Here is a 17,099-nt window from a genome sequence, read left to right as displayed (position 1 = left end):
CACTGCGTGCTTTCACTCTCTTTTTCCCCATTCTGTTCTTCCTCCTTAGCCTTGTTCTCCTCCTTTGTTTCCCCCACAGTGAACATTCCGTTCCGTCCTGGTCGGGACCCCTGGAACATCCTCCATAAGTTAAACACCTCCACATGGTGTGACAACTTCTTCCCCTTGTATGTGTTATGTAGATGGGTCAATAGTGAGTGTTGGACATATGGGTCGAAACTGCCATTAGGCGGCCAGGGTGTCGTCATTTTGTTGTCCGTCCCCTGTGTCCATTCTATGCTGTATTTAATCAGTTTCTCCCTATGGGGTGACAGTTTTTTACATATATGCTGTAGCGGGGTAGTGAGGGTGTTCCCCTACCCTCCCGATCCTGTCCCGTATGACATGGTAGCACTGTGTTGTTATCCTCCCTCGATATGGTAGCGGTTATCTTGCTAATAATGAATGCTATACAATTTCAGATATTTTACCTGGCCCTGTAATTTTGGGGACTTGCGATCGTCTGCTAAAAGAAAATAATAAAATATAGCATTTGCAAACATATATTCTTTTCTGTCTTTTCTTTTTTTCACCTAACACCGTTACGGCCCCTCTACGGCCGAGGCGCGTGCCCTGTGTGACGTGCTTATACAGCCGTCCCACTTTATTTCACCCCTCCTCCTCTTTCCTCACTCGTCGTGGCCGGCGTTCGCTGTGCGCGGTCACGTCCCTCTCTCCACCTTGCCCCGATATAATCGTTACCGTTTACCTCCGTGTCCACTCCCTTACCACTATTCTCTTCCCCACCACTCTTCAACAATGCTTTGTGCTCGGGTATCCTATGAAAGCCCTACCGGTGACGTCACCGACCTCTTCCAAAACTAAATGTAAATTCTTTTCATGTTTCAAAAGTTCAAAATAAGTTTGCTATCTATCCCCGTTAACCTCACAGCTGTCCTCTTGTCACGCCTGGAACAAGGTAATCAACAATATAATCAGACTGCGCACACTGCGTCGCCTCGCGTATGATACGCCCCTCAACAGGAGGGCTTAACCAGCCAATTATCTTCCGTATTAGGCAACCAGCTAGCTACCGCCTACAGGAAAACGTCATCTATCTATCGAGTTTCTCTGCTCGATCAATAGGGATCCTCATCTACTCATTGATCAATAATCGCCAATTCGTAGGAAACCGCACACACACACACACACCCTTACAGGTGGTCGCGACCTAGGCCAATCAGTGTCTACGAGCGGCCGCACGTGATGTTTTCGTGCTCCGCCCACCCTTCTTCGTAGCGTAGCGGACTGCTCTCGCACTTGTCCAACTACCATTCACTTTACCATCAACACTAATTATCAAATCTTCGCTGCGCACCTTGGTAACACCTCCCACCTTCTGTATTCTATTCCTCCTCCTCCCTCACAATTTCACATTGCTTGTTGGGTGTGGCATACTCACAAAGTTCTCTTGATGCGGGGCCGCTCGACTGTGTGCACCCCTCCAAGAGGCTCGCCACCTCCCCTCCTCCGGACCACGTCTGGACACTCGCCAACCGCGGGCGGGATACTTCTCAACCAGCTCCCGAGGGCCAATATCCGGATTGCGCTGTCCGGTCTTCTCGCAGTTCCGCGATGGCCCTGTAGTCCTCAAAAAGGGGGCAGCGGCAGAGGGGGCGGCACCGCCGGGCCTCCTCGCATTGAGAGCACTCGGAAAAATAAAAGGCAGATCTTAAACAGATCTCAGCAGTGCCTCCAACTTGTCGGGGGGTTTCTCCCGGGGTCGGCTGGGCCTTCCGCGGACCTCCGGGCTGGGAGGCCCCAACTCCTCCCGCGTATCCCAAAAATGAATATGAGACACACACAAGAAGCAAGGTGTTTCTGCTGTTTATTGAATAACGGCAGGGATGGGTCTAGGATCGTACGCGTCCGTCCAGACTCTCGAAATTCATGGGGCTCGCAGGTCCCTTTTTGCCTCAGTATGACGCGCTACTTGCGTCACCTGGGAAAGTTAGCAAAAAACCTATCGCCACTCTGGATTGGTTCCTCGAGTGGTAGGGTCAGTATAGCATACATATAGAGAACGCTGTAAGTGGTTAAGGGTCAGTCAGGTGGTTTACTGGGGTTGTCCCTTCTATTAGATACTTGAAAATTGTTACACAAAGACCCCTAATGATTGGTTAATGTTAGTGGCGTCAGTGATGAGTGCCCCATGTTCTGATTGGTCGACTTGCGAGCCCCCCAGCCTGGGACCATTGTTGTTCCCAGCTCGCGGTGTACCTGTCATTTGCAACAATATGTAATTATGTGTTCGTGCAGACAATGCGTGGATTTGCTCATATGCCTGAGAGCAGACCATTCCCATCGCTGTAGGTGTCCATTGGGTCATTTCATTGTTGCCGCCTGTGTCTCAAACGTGGGACCCAGGCGACTTCTCCCTCCTGGGTCTGGCACCCTGTCAGGTTTGGCTTGGTCACGTGAGGAGGGACCGTGGTTGAGGCAGAATTCTGCACATTTAAAGTTGTATTTTCCACTGTGTATCTGGCTTAGCTTGTATGTGTGACCTTGGCGTCGGCTGGCGGCATGCGAGTTGCAACATCGCTACCTTGGCTGTCAGTTCTCACTGGGCGCGTTCTGCAGGGTTAGCAATTGTACTCTTGCTCTTCCAATGTTCGTGGAGGCTCTTGCTTGCGGCCTACTTGGGCCTGGTGCATAGGTGGGGATGTTTAATGCACGGCACTTTAAGTTGCGGTATCACATTGCTTCATAGGCGGGATCATGTCTTCGTTGTATTTTCATCACAATGCAAGGGTTAGGAGAAGCGTTTGCAAGCATTTAGATGAGTGCTTTGAGCATCTTGCGTTTCTGCATTTAAAAAAACCTATGTGAAAAATAATAAAGATGTGCGTCAGTGGGTGAGTCCGTCACCTATGTCATAGCACTGAGTATGTTCTTCGTGTGGATTGGTGTGGGGATGTCCAGTGTGCATGGTTGCATAGGTGTTCTGACAGTTGGCTAGGTTGTCATGGCATCTCTAACAATGTGTTTATTAACTGTTGAAGGGTTTAGTCGAGTTCATCCATGCCGCAAGTGTCGGCTTGAGCAGGGCAGGCTGGTGGGCAGGCTGATGGGCACATCCGTATGTTCCTGTATCAGGGTATTTGGTCGTCTGGTAGATAGGCAAATTCATCTCGTGGCGGGTGTCTGGGTCGCGATCCTCTAGGCCAAGGGCGCGAGGAGATTGGGGGGAGTCTTTTCTCCCATTCTCCTACTTCACCGTCTCTCCTTAATTACCTTCTGGCTGCTTACTTATCTCACTCTTGTTCCTTTGATGCACTTGACTCCCTGCAACTCAAGTTTCCTATTCTAAAAGTGGGTAGGGACTTCAGTTGCAGGATCCTTTTTGTTGTAAGCTTTATTATCCAATGCTATGATTCTGATGGAAGCAAGGGACTCCCCCACGTCCCCCAAAGCCAGTATACCTTACAAGGGGAACGGGGGACTCACCTGCTCCCCTTGTTCGGTATAATGGCATTCAGCATTTTCTTTGCGAAGATGACAAGTGATATCTCGGAAATGTGTCGGTAAAGTGGTGATAAGGCAATTGGTGCCATTTTGTCACAATCTTTCTCCTGCACTGTCAAACTTCTAACGTGTATCGTTAGGTATTAATCTTCAGCATGAATTGCATTTTCAGTTTAAACATATACCTTGAGGCAGTATCCTGCCCCTAAGGAGAGTGGGCTAGAATACAAAGCTATTTATTTCTACACTAAATGAAACAGACAAAGATACAGCGAAAGCTTGACGCTGCTCGAATGAGTCCTTTAAGTAGAATACCTCACTTGGAAATGAATGCTCCTCATTTACATGTCAGACATCTGCCTCGTTCCAGTGCAATTGCTGTGTTAGGAAAAACAATAAACACCAGTATTTGGAAAACTTGCCAGCTTACTGTGACACTCTTATCCAAACAGACATTACTAACAAGTTGGTGCAACAATTTAGTTCTCTGTTAGTTTGACAATGTTAATGGAAATAATGTGCATTGTTTGATGTACTGTTATGCACACCGATACCTCCAAGGAGGCCACAAACCAACCCTATGTCTTCAGCAAAACATTAAAATACCTGATACTTGGCGTGGTCAGAAAAAGAAATGGTGTGATTTTTTACTACTTTTAAAGAAAAACGCATATGTTTTGGTTATTATTCTTATGTTAAAAAGTAACTAAATAATTCAAAACATCTGTAGCTAACCAACTGTGTTACAATGACAAATAAAACATTTACTGCACACAGTGTATTCATTTTTACTTAAAATATGCAAACCATAATGTAACCATTTTATAAACAAGGTCATAGTTTGCCAAACAGTTACATGACATTTCTTTTGGATAGTTCACCTTTCGCCCTACATTTTTTTAACACAATAAATATCAAAATTCATTCAACCAGTGTCAGTCAGTCGTTGGTAGGAACAGTTTTCACTAAGCATGCTGGAGTCCTTTCCAACACAGTGAAAACATTGAGTATTCCTCCACTCCAGGGCAGGGACAATAGAAAAGGTGGTCTAGTCATCCAGGGCCTCATTCGAATTTAGCTCATTTACCAAAACTGCAGGGTATCCAAGTTAAATCTTCCCGCTTCAGAGGTCGTGTTATTCATCGTTATGGACTCCTTTGGGGTTTGGAGATATTAGAACTCGTGGTCATTTTAAGGGTAATAATTCCTTCATTTTTGGTGGTAAAGTGAATGATAAATCGCAAGGTATGACCCATGAAATTAAATAAAAATTTCCCAAAATATGCAATAGTAAATAAGAATGCATATGCAGTACTGGGATCCGCTGCTTTTCTTCATCCGTATGCCTGGTGCCTGAGCGCCGATCATGATGCTCAGCAGAGAAGAATTACTATTGCAAGTATTTTCATCATCTATCTAATGAATTTTAAACTGTGCCACCCCCAATCCCCATGTTATCAAGAAAGATTAGGGGGATGCCCTTAATATTTCTTTGAAAAATTGTCCATAGGCACCCCTTTGCGAGAATGAACACGGCTAAATGACCTGTTCTTTGGGAAGGTACCCACTCGAGAATATGCAGCCACACTTTTGCTCACTGTACCTTTCACAGAAGGGAAATATCCATTTGCATATCAGTCTTTGTCCCGCCCACATGGGCAGTCCAGCACCGAAATGCTATGGCAATTCTCTTCCGAACAAGAGCATCAACAGCAACCCCATACACGTGTTTCAGCCTTGTTGGGCCTCATCAGTGAGGTGGAGCTGTGCCTCTCTGAGCACAGTGAGCAAGGGGTCCACATCCGGATGACCGCTAGAAAACTTGGGGTGACTAAACCTAAGTCCCTTAAACAATGAACAAATAGTCCATAGGCGCCCATCTGCGAGAACCAACACGGCTAAATGACCTGTTCTTTGGGAAGGTACCTACTCGAGAGTCTGTAATCACACTTTAGCTCACTGCACCATTCACAGAAGGGAAATATTCATTTGCATATCAGTCTTTGTCCCATCCACATGGGCACTCCAGCACTGAAATGCTATGGCAATTCTCTTCTGAACTAGAGCACCAAAAGCAACCCCATACACATGTTTCAGCCTTGTTGGGCCTCATCAGTAAGGTGGATATGTGCCTCTCTGAGCACAGTGAGCAAGGGGTCCCCGTCCTAGGAAACTTAATATTTCTTAGCTGGAAAAAAGTACACAACTTCCAAAATCTTTGCTTGAGAACAGTACTTACTTACTCCCCCCCCCCTCCTCTTGGGAGAAACTAGCTAATTTGCACAGTTATTCAGTGAAGAGACTAAGCAGTTTCCAATGGTTTGGTGCCAATGTTCGTTGTGGTGCTCGGAGACAGGTAAACCTTAAACCAAGGTTGCTCAACTCCAGGCCTGAAAAGCCAGAATCCTGACAGGTTTTCGGGATATCCCTCATTAATATTCATGACTAGAAATGTGCATACATTTAGAATCAGTGCATGCAAATGTATCTCATGAATATTAATGAGGGCAATCCAGAAAATCTGACATGTTTTCGGCCCTCTAGGCCTAGAGATGGAGAACTCTGTGTAAACAGATGCTCCCCAGATCACACAATGTGCTGCTTAACTTTTCTTTTGAAGCACTAAGTTCAGCCCATAGGGATTTAACACTGAATTGTTTCCTTGAAAAAGGAATGCTTACAATGAAATTAGACTGACCCAGATATGTGTAAAAGGTGATAATTGTGTCTCCTGATTGGTTGAAACAATGTTTTGTCAAGGTTAAGAACGTTTAATATGAATTGTAAATGATTTTCATGTTTCAACATAATTGTAAGTTTGATCTCAATCAAATGTGATCTATATCCTCACTGTGACTGTGGCTTCTAACAAGATCCTGATTAAGCAACAGTTATTTAAAATAAGCCATATTTAAAATCAGAATTGTGATGGGCAATCCTGCAGGCTTCTAGCCCATGCAGATAATACTAACAATGTGGCCAACTCTACACTCCTGTGTACACTGGCTACAAATAGGGCTATAGTCATATTTACCAGTATTGTTACACCTTAGTAGCAGATTGTCACCAAAACTGAAAGAGTTGTGCAAAAATATACATACCCCACACCTCAGCTGACATGCAAACAGGCAATCAGAGGATGCAGAAAAGACCACCTGGTCTCCGACACTTGTAGTAGAAAAGCTAATTCCTCTTCTCATTGCAGTGATCATTGACATTTCTGATTTTCCCGTGAAATGCCTGCAACTTCAATGATTCAGCTCTTTGCCTTTTCTATGTGAAATAAATCCAAGGTTTCAGACAGTTTGCTTACACATCTAGAATACCCTACTAAGGTTTAAGGTTTTACAAGACATGGGCCTCATCCCAAGTTTGGTGGTATCACGATGGTAAATCCGCCCAGATAGTATCAAATGGAATTACAATTACTGCTACTTGGTCCAGCGGTATTAATGGCAGATTACAAGTGGCGGTTTGGTGGTGTTAGTCCCCACTGATTGCATGGGGGATTTGCTGGTATTACCACCCGCAGTAATACTGTCAGTGGTAATATCACCGAAATGAGCACATTTTGATGGTAAGGTGGCAGAATTACCTCCAGCATTTTGCTGTAGGTTTTTCCACCACCTCAACGCCAAACTCGTAGTTGGGCGGTGCAATAAAAATGCAGGAGTAATACTGTTACTCCCGCATTAGCGCACCGGCCAAGTACGAGTTTGGACTTATAATGAGGCCATTGTGTGAAAAAGCAAAGTATGTCTTGTTTTAATTTGTGAATAATATTGGGAGTTGCGCAGAAATCCCAGCGGAGTAACTTACTGTTCCTATGTTGAATAGGAACTCACTTGTTTTGGGCTAGCCACATTGGGCTAATATTATAGTTACAATGACAAAGCTTCATTAAGCAGACTTTTTAGCAATTACTGTATTTTCAAATGGATCTTATATCACTTCTCAGGCCAAATACTAAACCGTAATTAATTACTCATTGCACACAAATAAAAGGTTATGAAAAGGAAAACAATAGGAAATGTACTGGAGCTCCAGTACGTTTTGGATTGTAATGAAAACCTTTACAGAGCAATTAAATATAGGAAGGGTGATATCTCAGAAGCTGATAAGAACTGCAAAGAATGCTGTACTTTGTGTGTTCTCCCTCTAGTGCAGACATGCCCAGATGTCCCAGCTCCCAAAGATGTCAAATTGTGGGAGACCTAAGCGTGAAGAGAGAAATCAAAATGGTGGAAATACTCTTGCCTGAGACACAACTCTGTGCTGCTTTACCACTGCTCATGCCCTTACTCCTTCAGAGAAAGGTCTCTCTGTCTGAAATTACCTTCTGTGGTCCAGTCACCCGCTGCTACACAAACTCCCAATAGTTATGTGAGGATAACGAAAATGTTTCCATGGATGGGCCGAAACCATACACTATCAGTTTGGGAAGCTGAAATCGTCCCAGAAAAGCTGCTTTCATCTATAGAACTAGTACATTCTGGCACTACTCTTTGACCATAAAACGCATGTAGAAATTGTGATTGGCAGACAAATATTCCTGCTGGACAATCACCTTCAAATTGTGTCTCAAAAATGAGAAACAAAAACAGGAAAGTACAACCTTGCAGAAGGAAGTCTGTCATGTGCCCCCTGCTAAGCAAGGGGCAGTTTACACCCTACTAAGGCTAAGTCTCGCTTTCTATGCGAAAGTATCTACTCCAAATGGACGCTTTCTTATATAACATCTCACGTTAATCAGCACCAGCCTCTATGTTCATTTTCTGATACAGTATTCTGACACTGTGTTTTTGTCTTTCTTGTGCAGGATTTAGAAGATCTAAAGAATGGCTTTGAATGGTACAGTTAGCAATGGAGACACTGGGCCTCTTTACAAAAATGGGAGGGCATTGAGTTTCTTTCAGGGGTTAATCTTTACGCATGATGTTCAGCGTCCAGGCACACAAGCACATACCGACGGATGTTGAACTATTCTGATCCAGGCTGTGCTGGATGCCCATATTGAATCCCTGAACGGATACCGCCTAATGTAAAATAAAATTAGGATTCTATCTTCGATAGATACAAACAAACTAAGAGGCCTATGGTTTGTGTGAACCACAAACTGGGACCCATATGTATAGAGTCTCAACTTGTGGACAGGCCACATATCAGGAAAGGCCTCTTTTTCAATGGTGACTCAGTTTTGCTCTCTCTTGGTCAACTTTCCACTAATTAAGGTAATGGGACCTTCTTCACATTTAGAATTTATCTGTGATGTCTCTGAAGGGCTGGTTTGCAGGCAGGCGCCAATTTTTCGACCTTTACGTTTTCTGAAGAATTAAGAGCACCAGAGAGGGGGTGACTTCACCTCGGTCTGTGTCATTGGTGTGACCCACTCTTGATCATCCTGGAGTTCATCCTTCAATGGATCTTTCATACTGACACTGACGGGGTAGCCCAAGTAACCTACATTTGTACGAACTATCTGGCATTTGGTACCTTTGATAGTGATCTCTGCGTACTTCATTGCCTGAAGCAATTGTGTCAGATGAAAAAGGCGATCATCTTGATGGTGTCTGAAAAGTGCATTGTCATTTTTGTAGATGACACGTCGGTGTTCCAGACTCATACAGACCTGGTTTACTATTTTATTAAATGTGGCATGTGTATACTCTCATTTAAAAGACATACATCAAAGTTAACTGGAACTCCCCTACTGATGTGGACTGCCAATTTCTCTGTTGCCCCATTCATTATGCCCACATGCCAATGCCTGGTTGTGGGGCCAAAGGTTCTTATATATTTGGCCATGCCTAACTTGTCAATGAGACCATCTAATTTGGGATGTTGATTGGTTTTGGTAACAGACTATAACCCACTATAATCTATGTGAAAGCAATCTTTGGTAGTTCCCTCTTGCCTTTTGTTCTTGGTGACCAGTACCACAGGACAAGGTAATGAACTGTGAGATAGCTCAATCACTCTGAGGGCTAACAATAAGGAAATATTTTCTTTAATATGTTCCCGTGCCCAATCCGACATATAGTGGATCCTGGCATGCTGTTCTTCTGTGTCAATATCATGAACGACGCATCTGTTAAACCCGGAGTCAGTGAGAACAGACATAGAAAATACCCCTAAAAGTGGGTCTCTGTTAGATCTGAAGAAATGTGCACCCCGTCCACAAATCCATCAGAGACATTTGTGTGCAGCTGGTCCGGGAGGGGATACCTTTCCTCATAAGCACCATCAACAGTTACAAGAAACATACCAAGGCCATCTCTGCTGTAATGTACCTTCAGGTGATTGACCGCAAGTCTCAATGTGATTGCCTAAGAGTTTTAGGGCCTGATTTACATACATGGTTTTAATGGGACTTTCCCATGTTTTGTAAATCAGGCCCTCAGTGTCAGTGAAATAATCTCAATGATTTTCTGACCCATACTTGATGGTTCATTGCACTTATTCTGAGGTGTACTGGGCTTGTCAGTTTCAATGATCCAAACCAACCAGCATTAAAGTAAGTACTTTGTCATTGTGAATTTCTGGTCATGCACGGGTATCACCAATACCTGACTTGCTTGTATATTTTTCTGGCACTTGGCTATGTATTATGCCATACTATATCTTGGCCAAAGTACAGCGTTCACTATCATATCAGTAAAATATGTATAATTAGTCCTAAAGGGTATTGTTGCATGGAAGATTTTATGGGGGCAGCACATTTCGATTAACTGCTTTTATGTCAGATGTCCTTATTCATGGGCAAATGGGTCTGGCCTTGCTTCTAAAAATATATGTTCACTGACCTAACTTTTTAGTGCTGTCTGAAGCAGGCTATTTCTTTTAAGTGACCTCACACCTTTTCGCCACCTGCTCAAGACAGTGCAGCCTGATTGGTCTCTTTAATTTAGAACATCTTCGAGGAGCTGCCTGGTGACAACAGTCAGATTCAATGATTATGCCATCTTTGCAAAATACAAATAAAACTTTATTTCTATAACTAGAGAGAATGGGACTTCCGCGATGCCTTTTTGATGTGTAAAATAGCATTTTGAATTGTGCAATTGAACTCGTCGTGCAAAAACAGCAAGTCGCATGCGTCTGTCAAAGAATTACTAAAAGCAGTAGAGGTTACTATGCCACAGACTGTTTTGGTTTGCTTATGTAGGTCTTTAAAACTGTAGGAGAGTTTACAGAGATCTCAAAGGGCCCATTGTTGGGTGTAAACTATTATGGAAACTATTAAAGAAATGCACTTTAAGATCACATATTTTTTAATTCTGGTACGTGCAATCCCATAATCATAAATGTGAATTTCATATTATAAGTACAATAAAGGTAGATTAAGGAAATTAACTAACAGCCACAACCTGCACATGATAATTTGTGGATATATATATATATATATATATATATATATATATATATATATATATATATATATATATATATATATTTTTTTTTTTTTAAATATAGGTGTATAATGTGTACCAAGTGAAGATGAATTAGAAAAGTGGGCACCAATGTGTCAACATTCTTACCTTTATTGGGCTTCAGCATTTCCTTGTCAGTAGTTGCTTTGCATGCACTTAACTATGGTTTACCAGAACATGACTCCTATAATCCTGTCATGCCAATGAAGGGCATTCATCGCAAGCAGCCATTTCCCACTTACTAAAAGGGACTGGCATAGCTTTGCTCTGTATTTGGATCAACTCATTTCACTTCCTATAAAGCTAATGCAGATTCGGTGTGCTAATCGGTCCCCTGGCTCAATGTTCTAGGACGTGTGACCTGTGCTTTTCTTTAAAGAAGACCAATCAGCCAGATTTCAGCATTCTCAGCCCTCATTAGAAATGTATAAACTCCAAGCAAAGAGGCTTTACCAGCATGTATTTGTATGCCTACTATGTCCTTTGAATATATGTCTGATGTAGCTCCCCGTAATATGAGTAGGGGCTTTACCAGCATGTATGTTTACGCCTATTATGTCATCTGTATGCATTTATGTTGTATCTCCTTGTAACTTGGGGAGTGGCTCTACCAGTATGTATGCACTGCATACACTTATCAAGCACGTTCTGTAACTAACGCCTAGATACCTGAGGGTTTTGTGTGCTGTAAATAAATGCAAAAAATAAAGACATAAAATAAGTAAAATAAAGGCTGCAGCATTGTACAGCAGTGAGATTTGGGGATGTCAGAACTCAGAAGGCCCTTGTATTGGTAATTAATGAAAACAACTTTTTAAAGAAACTACTTCATGTGCCTAAAAGTACATCAAACTCTTTTTTGCACAGTTAAATAACATTTTAGCAGACCTTGAGATCAAACCTCTATTTCACTGCCTCAGGTTCTGGACTTGCCCCAATCTTAAAAAGCATAAGAAGAGAAGCCGCTTGTGGACTTAATTTCACAGGAAGGAGCCTGAGCCCTCTTTTGGTGCCAGCATATAAAAAGAAAATTAAGTTTCAGGGCTCTTTGTTCACTTTGGCAGCACACACATTGTATCACAATGTAATCTAAAAGTTTGTTGAAGATTTGTGTCCAACCATGTGCTGTCCCCAGTGACTGTTCCATTTACTCCCCTCCACAATCTGGTCAGAATGTCAGTCAAACCCACCTCATTGTTAGAAGCTCACTGCTCACTGCTTCCGGTCAAATCTGATATCTTATCTATTGTACAGTCTTTTGTGATCAAAAGAGCATTGTTTTTCCCTGTATGTAAGTATACATAAAGTATAAAAAGGGGGCTTTTTATACCAAGTCTTTAACGATCAGAAGGAAAGCTTAATGCTGGGCTCTGTTTGTGGGGACTTCTTACCGGAGGACTACCTAGATCGTATCAATCTCCCCTATGCACGTTTACTATACATCCAATTCCAGCTTGGTACATTACCGTTTGGCTCACTGATTCATTCATGCAACTGTCAATATTGGACCTTTGTCCAAGTTGCGATCAGAGGGTGGAAGCCATGTTGCTGTTTTTTTAAGCCAGAATTATGAGTCACTTTGACAATTGTACCTAAACATGCATTACAGAATGTTAATGCACACTCAGTGCCAGAGGGCATGATACTATGTAGATCGACAAAGAATATGATAATGGTTTACGCAGTGTCCAAATGTATATCAAGGGCCTGGTTAAAGAGAAGACGGTCTGTAAGATCGGCAGGGATGTAGAATGATATACAAGTAGGATGAATGCCCAAATCTTAAATTGTGTCTCTGTCTGTCATATTGAAATCATGTTGGCAACGTAGTGTCAGCAATCTTGGTTGGCCTGAAGTCACTTCTACTAAGTTCTTTAGAGTTACTCATTGAGGAGTAGTCTGCCTAAAACCCCATTTGTTTTTGATTTAACATATTCCTAAATAGGTGTGAATGTACTGTTATCAGCCACAACAAAATTATGATACCAGTCATGTTAAGGTTTAGCTGGGGCAACTACTTATAGTGTGTTGGGCCCGTGCAACATGAAGGGAGGGAAAAGGTGGGCCAGTCCTATGATTTTGCCTAGTTTACATTCACATTATTCAGTGATTTGACTGCTAAACAATGCTGATTCTGTGGCTGTCCTAAAGAAACGATTAATTCAATTTGTAAAAATATGTGTGCTAGTAACTCGCCCTAAAAATTTTGCATCAATGTCAATTGTAACAAAAATCTATCATTTTACTTACATTAAAGTTCAGTTATATTTCTTATTTTAAAAAGTTGTGGGCCTGTGAAGTGGGTAGGGATGGAAAGGCATATAGAAGCAAATTATGAACTTGTTCATTCATATTTATAATATTGATTGTTAGGCCTGCTATGAAACGCGTGTTTAGTGACTGCCTTAAATAGACCAACAATGACTTTTATAGATTGTTGTTTTAGTAACCTTGCCCATGACCCAGCTTTTTTCAACTTAAGATGTTTTACTTGTCATGAATATATTGTTATTAGCTGTAAGACTCATTGTTGAATAAAGTTTAACGAAGGAAAAAGGGCAATTGACACACATTCAGCAATCTTGCGGAAAAACTCAGAATCTCCGGTGACAGTGCACCACTGTAGAGAAGCAGATGCACACGTCATATCTAGTGCCTGCCCCCTCACCTGCGTCATTCTGAGACGTTATGCACTTACACAGCCATATCTAATGTACTCTTACATTGACATGGTGGAAGGATGTCTGCATACACCACTGAACATAGAAGAGCTATTAGTGAAATCAGACCAGAGTTAAGTAACGTCATGAAGAGAAGACACTGGGACGCCTTGAAACGATATACAAATACTTAAGGAATGAAGATGTAACTGAAGTGACAAGAAAAACATATTTGCAAATGCGAAGAATCATATACACTAAGAAGATGCATAAGTAGAGAATCAGCAAATGTATATATGCAGAGACACAAGGTAGATGAGACATATAGAAGCTTGCTACAGGGGAAAATATAACACGAGTAAAGCAGCCATGATGGAAGATGGAAATCGGTTTTGTATAATAATAAGCTAAGAAGCCTTGAAGGGAGACACTAGAACTGCAGAGCTGACAGGCGCTGGAAAAACAGCTTTGTGCAAGGAATAAAAAATATCTGTTTGGCTTGGGTTCAAGGATGCCACATCAAGAGGCAACTGCAAGTCACATGGGGAGTCAAATTGGATAAGCTACGTACGCATGACATATTTCTCTTATATCAAGTAAAGGAGAAAACATTTGCAAGTGCCATGTATTTAACAATTAAAGATCCAGAGAGCAAATGCAAGACAGAGCAACCAAGTCTCCAGAGGCCAAGAGGAGTTATAGCACGCAGCTGAATTGAATTAAATAGCACTAAATAAAAGGTTCAAATTGACAAAATTGTGGTCTCCTCAAAGATGGTGCAAGACTCGCAAAACAAGACCCATTCATTAAGTGCCAACTGAAGATAGCAATGTACCTACAATCCCTTAAAAGTCCCAAGGAAGAGAACAGTCAACAAGGTCAACTACATAGAAGAAGCCTTGGCTTAGGGCCTAACTGATGATAGATGGTAGGCTAATTGACTAAGTGGTCAGTGGTCTGACGTTGTTCCACACACCTGGGTTTCATTTTTCTTATGTGCTGCTATCTGGCCAATTTTCAAGGTTGGGAGAAAATGCCAACCAATCATGAGGGCTTACGTAGCAGTGTACCATACATTGTTGCAGAAGCCAATCCGTTGCCATTATTCTGCTAGTAATCTGTATAATACGTAGCAAGAAGTAGTTCAAGGTGTGCCTACCTGATAGGGAGTAGCCAATTATGTTACTAACATGTAAACAAAGTATAGGCATATATGTTCCCTTAAACAATCCCTCCTTTTGATAGGTTTATACTGTTTGCCACATAGAATGACATCATAGCTGACATACATCGAGGTATAAAGCCTTTGTGTCATCGAAATGTAGATGAGAGTGAACTGCAATCTGTTTGCTTACCAGGGTTGCCTATTTTATTTGACATGTTAATAAAGTAGTATTTTGCCATACTCTTTGTGTCTGTCTGTTTACTTGCATCTGAAATCATTTATTGGTAATCCCACATGGCACTTGGAACGCTCAAGGTGCGACTACATTCCACCAGAAGCAATGACATGTGCAGACTTGATATCTACTGCTGCAAAAAGGAAAGGACCAGAAACAAGCCTTCTCTGCCTACACCCCAAGACTATGGAACATCCCCCCTTCTCAGCATCAGACATGCCCCTGCGCTCCTACAATTCAGAAAATAACTCAAGACCCTCCTCTTCAAAGAGTTTCTCCTCCTCAACACCTAAGCCATCATGTTGCCCCCATGCCACATGGCTTGCTAGACACCGTCCACCCCCTCGGTGTCCCTCTTTATAATACCCCTCCGCTGTATATCTGTTCTGTTGTTACCTCTGAAAAGTGCTTCATTATGCATCTGTATTCTTGTAAGCCTCTGTAGAACGCTCCATTGCTTCTCGAAGCCACACCCACGCTCAATAAATACCATAATAATAAAAAACAATGATATTTCAGATGCTCTGTGTTAAATCCATGCAACTTTATTTGGTGCAGGTGAAGGGCATGCACACATGCATTCCATCACATTGCAACAGTAAAAGCTTTGAGAATCAGAAGTTAATCTTCTTTTTGTCCTCATAGAGAAAAACATCCAAAAAAGTGATGAAGGAGAGATGGCTACACCTTCACAGATTTCAACTCGGGGAACCGTGTCGCAGTGGCCATGCATGCCAAGGAACTTATTTTACTGGTGTATGAGCAAAAAAAGTGGCAATTGAATTAAGCAATTTGGAATTCCAAACACAACTCTACTCACCTTTATGCACTTTTTAACACAGTGCTGGTGATTCACTGAACAACACCAGAACATTCTGCATTTGTATGAAGAGAGGCTCATTGAAATGCATCCACAATACATGCATGGGCAGATAAAGGACGGCTTTAGATTGGTTGAATATTTTGCCTTTTTGTATTGGTGGCTTACTTTGTGTTCATCCACCAACAAATGTGGCAAATGAAAACTAAAGAAAGGAACATAAATTGCAAACACATGCATACATTCACGTAGGCATCTATCAACCTATCAAGGTGGGGTGGGGAACTGTGCGCTTCCTCCATGTGTTTCTGGGGGGAATGGATTTAGAGTGGGTCTTCACCTCTCATTGCAATGCAGGGAACATTGGCCACCGGGATTTGAGAATGGATGTGGGATGATGATACACAGACATCTGGAATTGTACTTTCTCTTTGTGAAGTTTGTTAGGCAGCTCCTTCACAGCAAAATGCACATAACTTACTTTGAGGGGCCTTCTTCGTTTAGGTTATGTTGATTATTGATTAGGCTTCTTTTATGGTATTCATGTTTGTCATTTCCGTCTGTACATAACCATATTTATGTCTTGGCCATTATTTCTGTATTTATACACATTTATTATTTGTCATATAAAATTATACTTTGCAAACCAGTATTTTTCTGTGTTAATTTAAATGAAAAACAATATTAAATAAAACACACACATACAAAGATATACATGACACAAATGACACTAAGTTTTTCTACATCAATGTCAGCTCAATTTTTCCCATAACAACAAATGGTTGATACTGTGATTGCTGCTGGCCTAATATTTAAGTTATCGACATGTTTAAGAACGTTAATACTATTTCTCATGCGCCTTTTATACTCTCCATGCTGCCAGCCTGCAATGGCATTGACCTAGGAGCAATCAGGAAGAGCTGCGTTTCTAATTTGTCCATGTTTATAAATAAATACAGACAGAAAGCAGATTGATTTCCATCTGTCTAAATGTGTACACATCAGTAATAGCGGAACACAGGGAGCCTTAATTATTGGTACCGTTCATATGCAGGGCTGACACAAGAATGAGACAGCTCTAGACAGTTGCCAAGGGGGGTGCAGCCAGGAGAGCGTCATCAGGGGACCCGAGTATGCCCGCATATAAAATCGGGCCCAGTGTTGGGGAACAGGTACTCCAAAAATATTCCTCAGCTTGGTGATGGATTCATCGTTGCTTCGTCCCTGGCTGTATGGAAATGTCCCTGTTACACAGAGAAAAAAAATCAATAATATGGACTGGGGA

This window comes from Ambystoma mexicanum, chromosome 12 (assembly GCF_040938575.1).
Source record: "Ambystoma mexicanum isolate Mex_15411 chromosome 12, UKY_AmexF1_1, whole genome shotgun sequence".
Lineage (NCBI taxonomy): Eukaryota > Metazoa > Chordata > Amphibia > Caudata > Ambystomatidae > Ambystoma > Ambystoma mexicanum.
Note: the sequence above shows the minus strand (reverse complement) of the source record.